At 41.2% G+C, this 9,774-nt stretch overlaps 1 long non-coding RNA gene across 1 annotated transcript in view; it reads left to right on the forward strand.

The window, feature by feature from the left end:
- The first annotated feature begins 1,842 nt into the window (after positions 1 to 1,842).
- Positions 1,843 to 9,774, forward strand: part of LOC109298215 — an 18,982-nt gene continuing 11,050 nt past the window's right edge. Inside the window, exon 1 of the long non-coding RNA XR_002097535.1 lies at positions 1,843 to 1,949. This is a non-coding gene — a long non-coding RNA (uncharacterized LOC109298215). The remainder of the gene's footprint in view (positions 1,950 to 9,774) is intronic.

Consider the following 9,774-nt stretch of genomic DNA (forward strand, 5'->3'; position numbering starts at 1 on the left):
GGTCCCTCCTGACCCTAGCTACTATGAAACTATGAAGCACTGGAACATGTTACCTAGAGAGGTGGTGGAATCTCCATCCTTGAAAGTTTTTAAGGTCTGACTAAACAAAGCTCTGACTGGAATGATCTAGTTGGGGGTGGTCCTGCTTTGAGCAGGGATTTGGACTGGATGACCTCCTGAGACCCCTTCCAACCCTAATTTTCTGATTCTATCCATGATTTGTCCCCATATGAAATGCACCTGATGGGGACTTTATGAGCAGTGGCCTTCAAGTAGACATTGAATGACAATGTGGCTTTTCAAAAGAAGAAACAAAAGGTATCAAGAGCCAATGTGAAAATAACTGACCCCGCAGATTTTCAATGGGTTTCTCAAGCCCTCAGGTGTAAAAACCAAACCCCCTTCCCACAGTGCACGGGTGGAATTCCTACCCCGCTTAGTAACAACTTAAAATATGTACAAACTACCAGGCTGTTATGTGTTCTTCCACCTAGCTGTAGGCTTATGAAGTAAATGTGGACTGAGTTACTCTACACTGCAGTTTCAGTTACAAGATTATGGCAAAAGCTCATGATACTCTAGCTCTTCTGAGTTCCTGGCTCATTTGGGCTGCAGCTTGATTCATACAGGCACAGATAGGGGCACTAAAGTCTTCTGAGAAGCCACCTTGATAACTCTCTCAAGGGGTGGTATTTTAATGGCCTCTGTTGGCATGATATACTGCCACCTTTCACAGAAAAAATGGATTCTGAAAACCTTAGGTCCAGATAAATTCTATTTCTTGACCTCATTCCATTTCAGGGCAAAATATAAGTAGGCAGTCAGTTAAAGGAGGTTTTTAGTCAGTAGTAATAAATCCTTATGTGGGATTCTTAAGTGAGATTCTGGTGTGGAAAATAAGTAGAAAGCAGTGGGCAAGTGAAGGTGGCAGTTTGAAAGACTTCTGCTGCTTCTCCACTCATATGCAGTATCCTCAATTATGCTACAGCTTAACCAATGATACAACATAAGCTCTACTGTATCAAGCCATTCCTCTGTTCTCTGGTGTCTAGATTTGTTAAAATCTAGTATATTCTGCAAGTTCATCCTTTTTTGGAGTATCAGGAAAGAGTCAGTTCCTCCCAATTAGATATGTGACTGATCATGATTTCACTATTGTGATTTTATATGTGCATCTCAATGCTCAAATTCATTTTGCATATTGTATGTACTTTGGTAACATCATGTTTCCAGTGTTATAAGAGCACTTAAGAATTGGCACTTGAAAGAAAGATGGAAATAAAACAAGAAAGAAGTTAAGGAACCCCTATATTATTTGATGCATTTATGTTTCAGATTAAGCTTGGCAGAAGTAAGAAAAAATATATTAGCCTTGCTTGTAAAAAAGCAAATTTTTTCTTCAGAGAATATTTTGTGTAGGCAATAAACAATGCAGAGTATTAATGACCTAATAAAGCTCCCTATCATAATGTGAAACTACTTGACACTTCTTTATGCTTTTCTCTACAAGCATATTTAGTTTTATTGTGTAAGTGCTCAGCAAGGTCATTTTCGTTAAAACTATATTACATATTGCATCAGCCAAACTTGTTCTATAACTTAACTATAGAACTACTCCATTGGAAAAAAAATTTCTTAGGTAATCTCAACCCAAAATATATGTAAGTTTAAATATTTTCTTAAACAGAATCTTTCTGAATTGGAAATATGAAGAAAAAGATAATAAAAGACAATATACTTCCATTCTCTAGCATAACATGGCATTTTAGCTACTCACTGAAATATAAGATTGTGAGGACTCAGGGATTTGAAATAGGGAGAAGGACTACATTAGAGCAGCAATTCCCAATTTGTGGTACATGTACAACACAGACAACCTGTCAGTGGTATGCGTTAACAGATGTATTATAATTACTCTATATGACAAAAAATTGCTGGTGGTACTTAAGGTTATATATTTCATATTGGTGGTGCACAGTCTGTCAGGGTTTGGGAACCACTGCATTACAGCACTTGGCATAAGTGCCTCCATCTTGTATATAATCTCCATTGTATAAAGATACAAAGTGTATATTATTTTTATAAATATGTAAATAAAATAACAAATCTGGATTAATCTTGTCTAAAGACAAGCTTGCAAGCCCAGATTCCATGATTTTACTAATTTAAATAGGAACACACCAAGAGTGTGTCTACACATGTGTGGCGGTGGGGTACACCTGTGAGGGCCAGAAGCGCTGACACTGATAGTCCCAGAGGAGGGATCAGGGACCCCAGTGCCACAGAAAACTTACCCAGGAGGCAGGACAAGATGGAGAAGGAACTGCATGAGCTAGCACTGCGCCGGCTCTTCAAGTAGCTTTCCATTAAGCTGGGCAGTGGGCAGCTGATGACATGAGCTGGGACCACTGCCACAGGAGATTTAAAAACCTGGACAGAAGCCAGGTGCAGAGGGAAAATCAGGAGGTGAGATGCTGGGCATGCTGAGGGCTGGTGCAAGGGAGCAGATGACCCCCATGACTCTGCCCCACTGCTAACGGGTGATGGCAAGAGTGGGAAACCAGCCAAGGCTGCGCAAACCTTGGCCCCTGGGAAAGGGGTTCATGGTTGGCAGTTCCCTACAGGAGGTGCGACTGGCTTTATCGACCCCAGCACTGAGGCAGGCACCTTAAACCCAGGGTTGGTGTAGCAAGGGAGGTGGACTAAGGAGGAAGAGGGGTGAGCCAGGCTGAACTTCCAAGCCTGTGCTTCCAAGGACAGCTGAGGAGGCAGAGGCTTCTGAGGGAGCTTGATGAGCTGAAGCCTGGAGTTGGCGTGGCAACTTGGAGATCTACATGGTTGCTGAGTGGAAGGGGTGTAGGGGAGGTGGAGTCACAGGAGCAACCACGGTAAGCCAGTGAGTATCCTGTCTCTGGGTCGGGGGGAAGGAACAACACTGAACCCTTCCTTTCAGTTGTAATTCCATCAAGTCATGGCAGGAAAGTCAGAGGCCCAGACCCCAGAGCAGGAACATACAGCACCAGCAAGGGGCATCACAACATACATTAATGTGCTTTAGTTAAAGCACATTAAATCTAGTACCACCATTGAGCATTTTTACAGATGCATGTGCTGCAGTACCGGGTGCTTTAAAAAGCACCTGGTGCTGTGACATGTACAGTTGTATAAGTGGCTAAACACATGACACTGCACAGAAAATAGTGGCAGTCCACTTTTGAACTAAAACACATTGAACATGTTTTAGTTCAAAAGCACACCACCACCATTTTCTCTGTTCTAACGTGCATTTCACCACTTATACGACTGCAAGTGACGCAGCGTGGTGAGCGTCAGCTTTCATGCAGAGCAGACTTGATTAATCTCTGGATCTCCACTGCATCACAATGCAAAAAAGTATGTGTATAAATGCCCATTGTGAGGTACTAGAAAAATGCACATTAGCTTTTCTTAATGCACATTAAGTAAAGAGCATAGTTTTTAAGTGACATTTAATGTTCATTAGCCTGTTTTAGTGCACATTAACTAAATAGCATGGTTTTTTAAGTGGTGCTTTAATTCACATTAAAATAGGCTAATACGCATTAAAGCACATATGTAGGTGCACTCTGAGTGCCTAAACATAAGTAATTGAAATATATTAGCATAAGAAATAGCACTGAATGTTAAGAATCAAAACCTAACCAAGAACATCTGGCAGAAAGTAGGGTAGAGATGCTCCTCAAATTAACTGAATCAGAGATTCAGAAATCAAAGAGCAAGAGTCCATTTCATCAGGTGCTATGAAACAGAAGCTATACAGAGAGCAGAGTATCAAATAGAGTGATCTAAATATAATAATCTATGGATTATTTCATGTTCCAAAGTTTCAAATTCACGTTGACTTTCAAAGTTCCTGCCATAATACCAACACTGAGACAAAAACAATAGAATCCATCTTGTTGTCACCTACAGCCCCCATTCTGAACATCTTGGACATGTGATTAATGACCTCCAACCCCTCCTGAAAAATGATGACCATTTCAAGGGAATAAATGTTTCCTGGCTTATAGACAGTCCTCCCAACCTCTAATGGTGTCCCTCAAGCAACCAACTACCCAGTTTCTATTATCCTGAGGCACTAGGCCTTGAAACAGACCCAGATACAAGCCATTGCCCCTTATCAATACAGAAAACGTTATCACTGGACCAAATAACATTCATTATAGGCAGACAAGGTTCTTTGAGTGGGTGTAATATCTTTTATTAGACCAACTGGGTAGTTGGAAAAAAAGTTCTTGGCACGCTTTTGGGTGCAGTTACCTGCCTATGTCCTTAGACCAACATGACTACAACCAAAAACCCAGTAACAATGATTATGGCATCTGAGATCCATTCACCTCACCGCTACTAACACCGTATGTCATAACCTGTGGATAGTGCCCATCTGCATCTGCATTGGACAGATGGGGAAATATCTCCAAGAAAGAATGAGGGGACACCATTCAGACATCAAGTCCGAACACACAAAAGTGTGTGGCAGAACAATTTAACCTTTCAGGACATGCCATCACTGACGTCAGAGTAACCCTTATTAAATAGCAGAATTTTAAAAGCTGATGTGAATACAAACATATGAAACAAGAAATCATCCACAGACTGGATTGTGTTAGGTATCATCCAAACAGGGACAATGGATTCTTATCTCACTACCTGGATTAGGTTTTTTGAGCCCTACGTCTTCATGGCTTTGTTACCTCTTTGCCTTTCCCAACACTGTTCCCTTTTCCCCTTACCACACTCCCTTCCATGTCTTCTGTATTCAAATCAATCCATTTGATAGCCTGTCCTGTGCATGCCCTTTCAGAGCTTCTAATGAAATGAGCTTTTGTTCACAAAAGCTTATGTATCTCTGATTCAGTCTATAAAGTGCATCTCTTCCCTGCCTTCTGCCTGACCAAACTAATGCAGCTAGTCATTTAATTACAATCTAGTTGTTGCCACTAAACTAAAAAACTCAAGTGTCTTTTATAAGCTCTTGAATTTCTTTCCTTAAGATCTTGCAATGGGTCACAGTCAAACACATCATTGGAGGAACAAAAGACTATAGCTATGGTAACTCTTGGCTGAATATGCTAATTTGACTACATTAGTACCTAACGGTGGTGCAGTCCTTGACTATTACCAGTGTGTATAGAGGATATTAACCTCTCTCTCATAAACTTTGAAGAACATCATTTGTAAATCGTTGGTAAAAAGTTCTTAAACAATTAATGTGTAACCCTTGCTGACCAGCCCCTTCCAAATTGCCTGATCTGAATGCTAGTTAAATTTATATTAACTTTCCTATGAAGTTATTCTCTTGAGAAGATACTTGATCTCTCTTTGTTCCATGATCCTGTCTGACAAAGCAAGCTTTGTGTCCTGATTTGGGGATAAAGGGCTTGCCTTTAACAGCAAGTGAACCCAGGGTTCTTTTGACTATGTTTGTCCATCCTTCCACACCAGGGCTTGGTATCGTACCTTTTTAGAACAGCAGCCTAGCTGAGCATTTGTGACCCAAGTGCCAACACAAGATGCTTGTCCCCTCCTCACACCACCAATCCCATTCTGCTCCCTTCCTATCCCTGCTGTGTGCCAGCCTCCACCTACCTGGTGCTGCCAAAACCATCCATTGACATTGTGAATGTTAAAGGGAAATGGCAAAGTTGGCAATGAGGACACAGAACCACAGGCTTTAAGTCATGGCTTCAACTCCTGCTCTACCCCATGTACAATGGCACTGAATGCCTATATCGTTTAGGGGCCTTCAGGGAGGTGATTTTTTATGTTTAAGAACTTTGGAATATAGTAACATATTACTATGATCTTCATATGTTAATGAAGATTATCATCAGATGTTTTGGCTCATCTAGTCCTGATATCATGGGCAAACACATTATATGTGTTGTGCCTGTGATATTATGTATGTTTGCCTTTTATAAACCAATCAACCTCCCCACTAAACCTAGTTAGTTCTGTCTCCACTATCCCTATTGGAAGTCTGCTCCAGAGCCTCCTGGCTTCTAATGGTTAGAAGCCTTCTTCTGCTTTCCGACTACATTTATTCATAACAAGTTTATACCCATTTTTTATTGCACTAGCCTTGTCCTTTAGCACAGCAGTGCCCAAACTCTGACAGATTGTGCACCACTAATTTAAAATGATACAACTTTACGTACCTCCAGTACATTTTTCAATTCAACCTTGAGTACCACCAGCAAATTTTTGTCATATAAAGTACTTACGATAAATCTGTTAACGCATACCATTGACAGGTTGACTGTGTACCACTGGTGGTACACGTACCACAGATTGGGAACTGCTGCTTTAGCAAAAATAGGTCTTTTATTTATTTGTTTGTCTTCCCTCCCTCAATGAATGCATAGGCAATAATCACATCCCCTCTTAGGCTTTATTTTGCTAGGCCAAATAAACCAAATTCTTTCAAACTCCTCTCATAAGATGGGTTTTTGCTTCCACTCATATGCGTCTAGAGTAATATGATAATTTGGTGTGCAATGTAAATATCTCTTGTCATTTAGTGAATGTTTAGCTTGTAGGTACTACCTGCCTATTGCTGAGTGAGCTTTGTTGCTTTCAGAAGACAATACAGACATCTCTTATGGGTTCATTGATTAGTTAATTGATTTGTCCTACCAGGTGGCTTCCAGGTATACCCCCTCCCCTGCCATTTCAATAATTTTATATTAAACAGAAAACACTTTATACATGCTATCCCTTCTTATTGCTTTTAAATGTCATTAACATAGGTTAACATTACATTAACATAAATTAACATAAATAATATGGTCCATACGGAATTGTATTATTTAGGTGCACAAAAGCAATATCTACCCTAGAGGAGATGCTGCTGCTCTTTTAACTATGCTGGCAGTGGCATTGCAACTGGATTTCCTGGTATAATTGCAACACTGCTGGCAGGAATTTTTCTGCTGCCAGATTTAAACCAGCTCCCCTAAAATAATAGTAGCTCTGCTGCCAGAAGCCATCTTCTGCGTCAAGAATTCCATCAATAAGAAGTTCTGTGCACCCACCTCGCTAGCAAAGCTGTCTAGGGTCACCAATGTAGTTCTGTGGGCAGGATTTTGTAATGTAGACAAAAGCAAAGTGTATTATAATTAGGGTTCAAAACTGAAATGTAAATAGAGTTCCTTGATCTTGTGCATAGAACAACAATCCCTAATATCATTTATATTATGTAAATGCATCCTGGGGGTGTGAACTCAGATCAACAATATTATCTCAGTGTGTCTTTTTCCAGCATAAACAATTGGGCTGATTGAGTTCATCTTTCAATACAGCTGGATTTCAAGGGAAATATACTCTCTGTCAGAGAAAAATTATTTCTACATTTTTCTCAGTACAAAAATGAGCTGTGTCCCAAAGAGAAAACTTGCTTCTTCCTGTCAATTGACGTGGATATTTCCTAAATTGCATTTTTCTACTTTTTCCTTTTGATTACTTTCTAAATTGACTATTGTTTTTGTTCACATAAATAAGTTGACAATAGCATTAAAAAAAGAAAGAGTATATAGATGTTATTGCCATTGATTCCTTTCATTTTTCTTATTAAAGTTTGAATATATGCACAGGCAAGTTGAACATTTTTCGTTCTTGCATTGCAGTCAATTACAGCAAGGTCGTTAACTGGCAGAAGCAAAGGCTAGAATGTAAGATTCTATGCTTTCAATGATTACTTATGCATTAGAACATATCTTGAAGCCCTAATTCAGTCAACATGTCTGTTGACTGTAAAGAGCATTAGGATTAGGCCCTGCTTCAGTAAAATTTAAGCACATACTTAATGTCAAGTAGGAAATTTAGGCCCTGATTCAGGAACATTTAAGCATATACTTAATTTCAAGCATGTGAATTCTCCAATTAAAATAAATAAGTTTACTCCTGGGCATAAAGTTCAGTCCAGCTTACTACACACACACACACCCACACACACACACACCCTTATATAGAAGATAAATATTCCTTTTATTTTTTTCAGATAAAGGAGTACTTCCTTCCTTCCTCCTAGGCCCTCACCAGTCTGATTTTTGCTTTTTCCTTTGTGTAGGAAGTTGAAGGTGTTGTCACATGCATGATTGGATAGAGCAGGGTAGGAATCGTTTGTTTATAGAGGGCTTTGGTCTATACTACCATGTGACTGGTGTCTCAACCGAATAATGGCATTAGGCACAATGTGTAATACAGCAAGGGTGTCTGTCACAGTGTGATGTTATGAATGTAATGACATGGTGTTTTTGGTTTGCTGGCAATTTGTTTGTCTTTGCTTTATATATTTGACCGGGACCCCAGAGGGGCCAACTTTTTGTACCCTGAACTCCTGAATAAAGTAGTTCAAAAGTCAACGTCCTTTCTTCCTTTTGCTTTGGACACACCGGGCCAGGCTTGCTTGGAGGTGCATGGGGTGATCCTGAGCGTAAGGCTCCTCGGCTTTCCTATCTCTTTCCTTTTCTGACTCCCACCTGTCTAAAGGTCTCTAGCCTCTTTTTATCTCGCTTTCTGATTCTTTTCTTGCATTTTTGTAGCTTCCCCCCACCCTTTTCTCTCCTCTTTATCCAATCCTCCCTGTATTTCCGGTTTCTTTGTCTTTACAGCCTTCTTTTTTACTGTCTCTTTTCCTTTCTTTCTCTCTTTCTTTTCTGTTTGCTTGTTGCGGGAAGTTATCTTTTCCATTAGCTTGCCTTCTGAGGGGTGCTCTTTATTACCACTTCTGCCCCCACCCTCTCTGTTTTCTTTTTTTTAACTGTTTCAATCCCCTTACCCCCCTGCCTTTTTTTTTCCTCCACCCGTTTCCCCCTCCCATCTAGAGTTTTGTGGCTGCATTCCCAGACACTTATCATTTTAGTTAGTATAAACTTTTTTTTTGTTTTCCTTTTGTTTAGTTATAGCTGGAAATTAACCCTGTTCTAACAGGAATGGCTGCTCCTACACCCAGCAGCTGGCATGAGGATGCCTCCCAGAACCTCCCCATTACCCATGGTTTGAGGGTTCACCCCCCTTCCCTACATAGGGGTTGAGGTCTGCATAGATGCCCTTGCTAGTCTCCTGGGACAGCATAACATACATTACGCAGGTCATGTCAACACGGTCCCAGTGATTTATTTGAGTGATTTCACCCTAGTTAACAGGGTGTGTGCAGAGGGCCTGGACATAGCGGGCTCACATTATTTTGTCATGCCCCTAGACATCCCAGCAGTGAGGGTGGTGATTTCTAATGTGCCCCCACATGTGACCGATCGGGAGCTGGCCAAGGAACTTGAGCCCTGTGGGGTTCTTACGAGTCCCTTTCACTGATTGACCATACGGAGTAAAAACCCCAAACTGAGGCATGTCCTGTCTTTTCGAAGGCAGGTTTTCATGCTTCTCAGAGAGGGCCCACGGTCTCTGTCTCAGTCCTTGAGCCTCATGTTCAATGGGCAGAGGTTTGTGATCTATTTTTCTTTTGGGGAGACCACTTGTTTTTGGTGTGGTAGCTCTTCCCACCTAGCAGCTCAGTGCCCACAGGGAAGATTGACCAAAACATCAGTGACTACAGCAGCACCGACAGAAGGCGCATCTACTTCTGGGACGCAGGCCTCACCCAGTGAGGCTGGGAGCTTTTCCCAACCTCCTTCTACTCCTGTTCCATCTGAGGGGGCTGGAGTTTCTGGCGTGAGAATGCTGTCCAACGGAGGGGCTGGGACTAGGCCCCAACCCTCCCCCCCCCCACTCACTCCA

This window comes from Gavialis gangeticus, unplaced genomic scaffold (assembly GCF_001723915.1).
Source record: "Gavialis gangeticus isolate Ggan-Ray unplaced genomic scaffold, GavGan_comp1, whole genome shotgun sequence".
In the NCBI taxonomy this organism is placed as follows: Eukaryota; Metazoa; Chordata; order Crocodylia; family Gavialidae; genus Gavialis; species Gavialis gangeticus.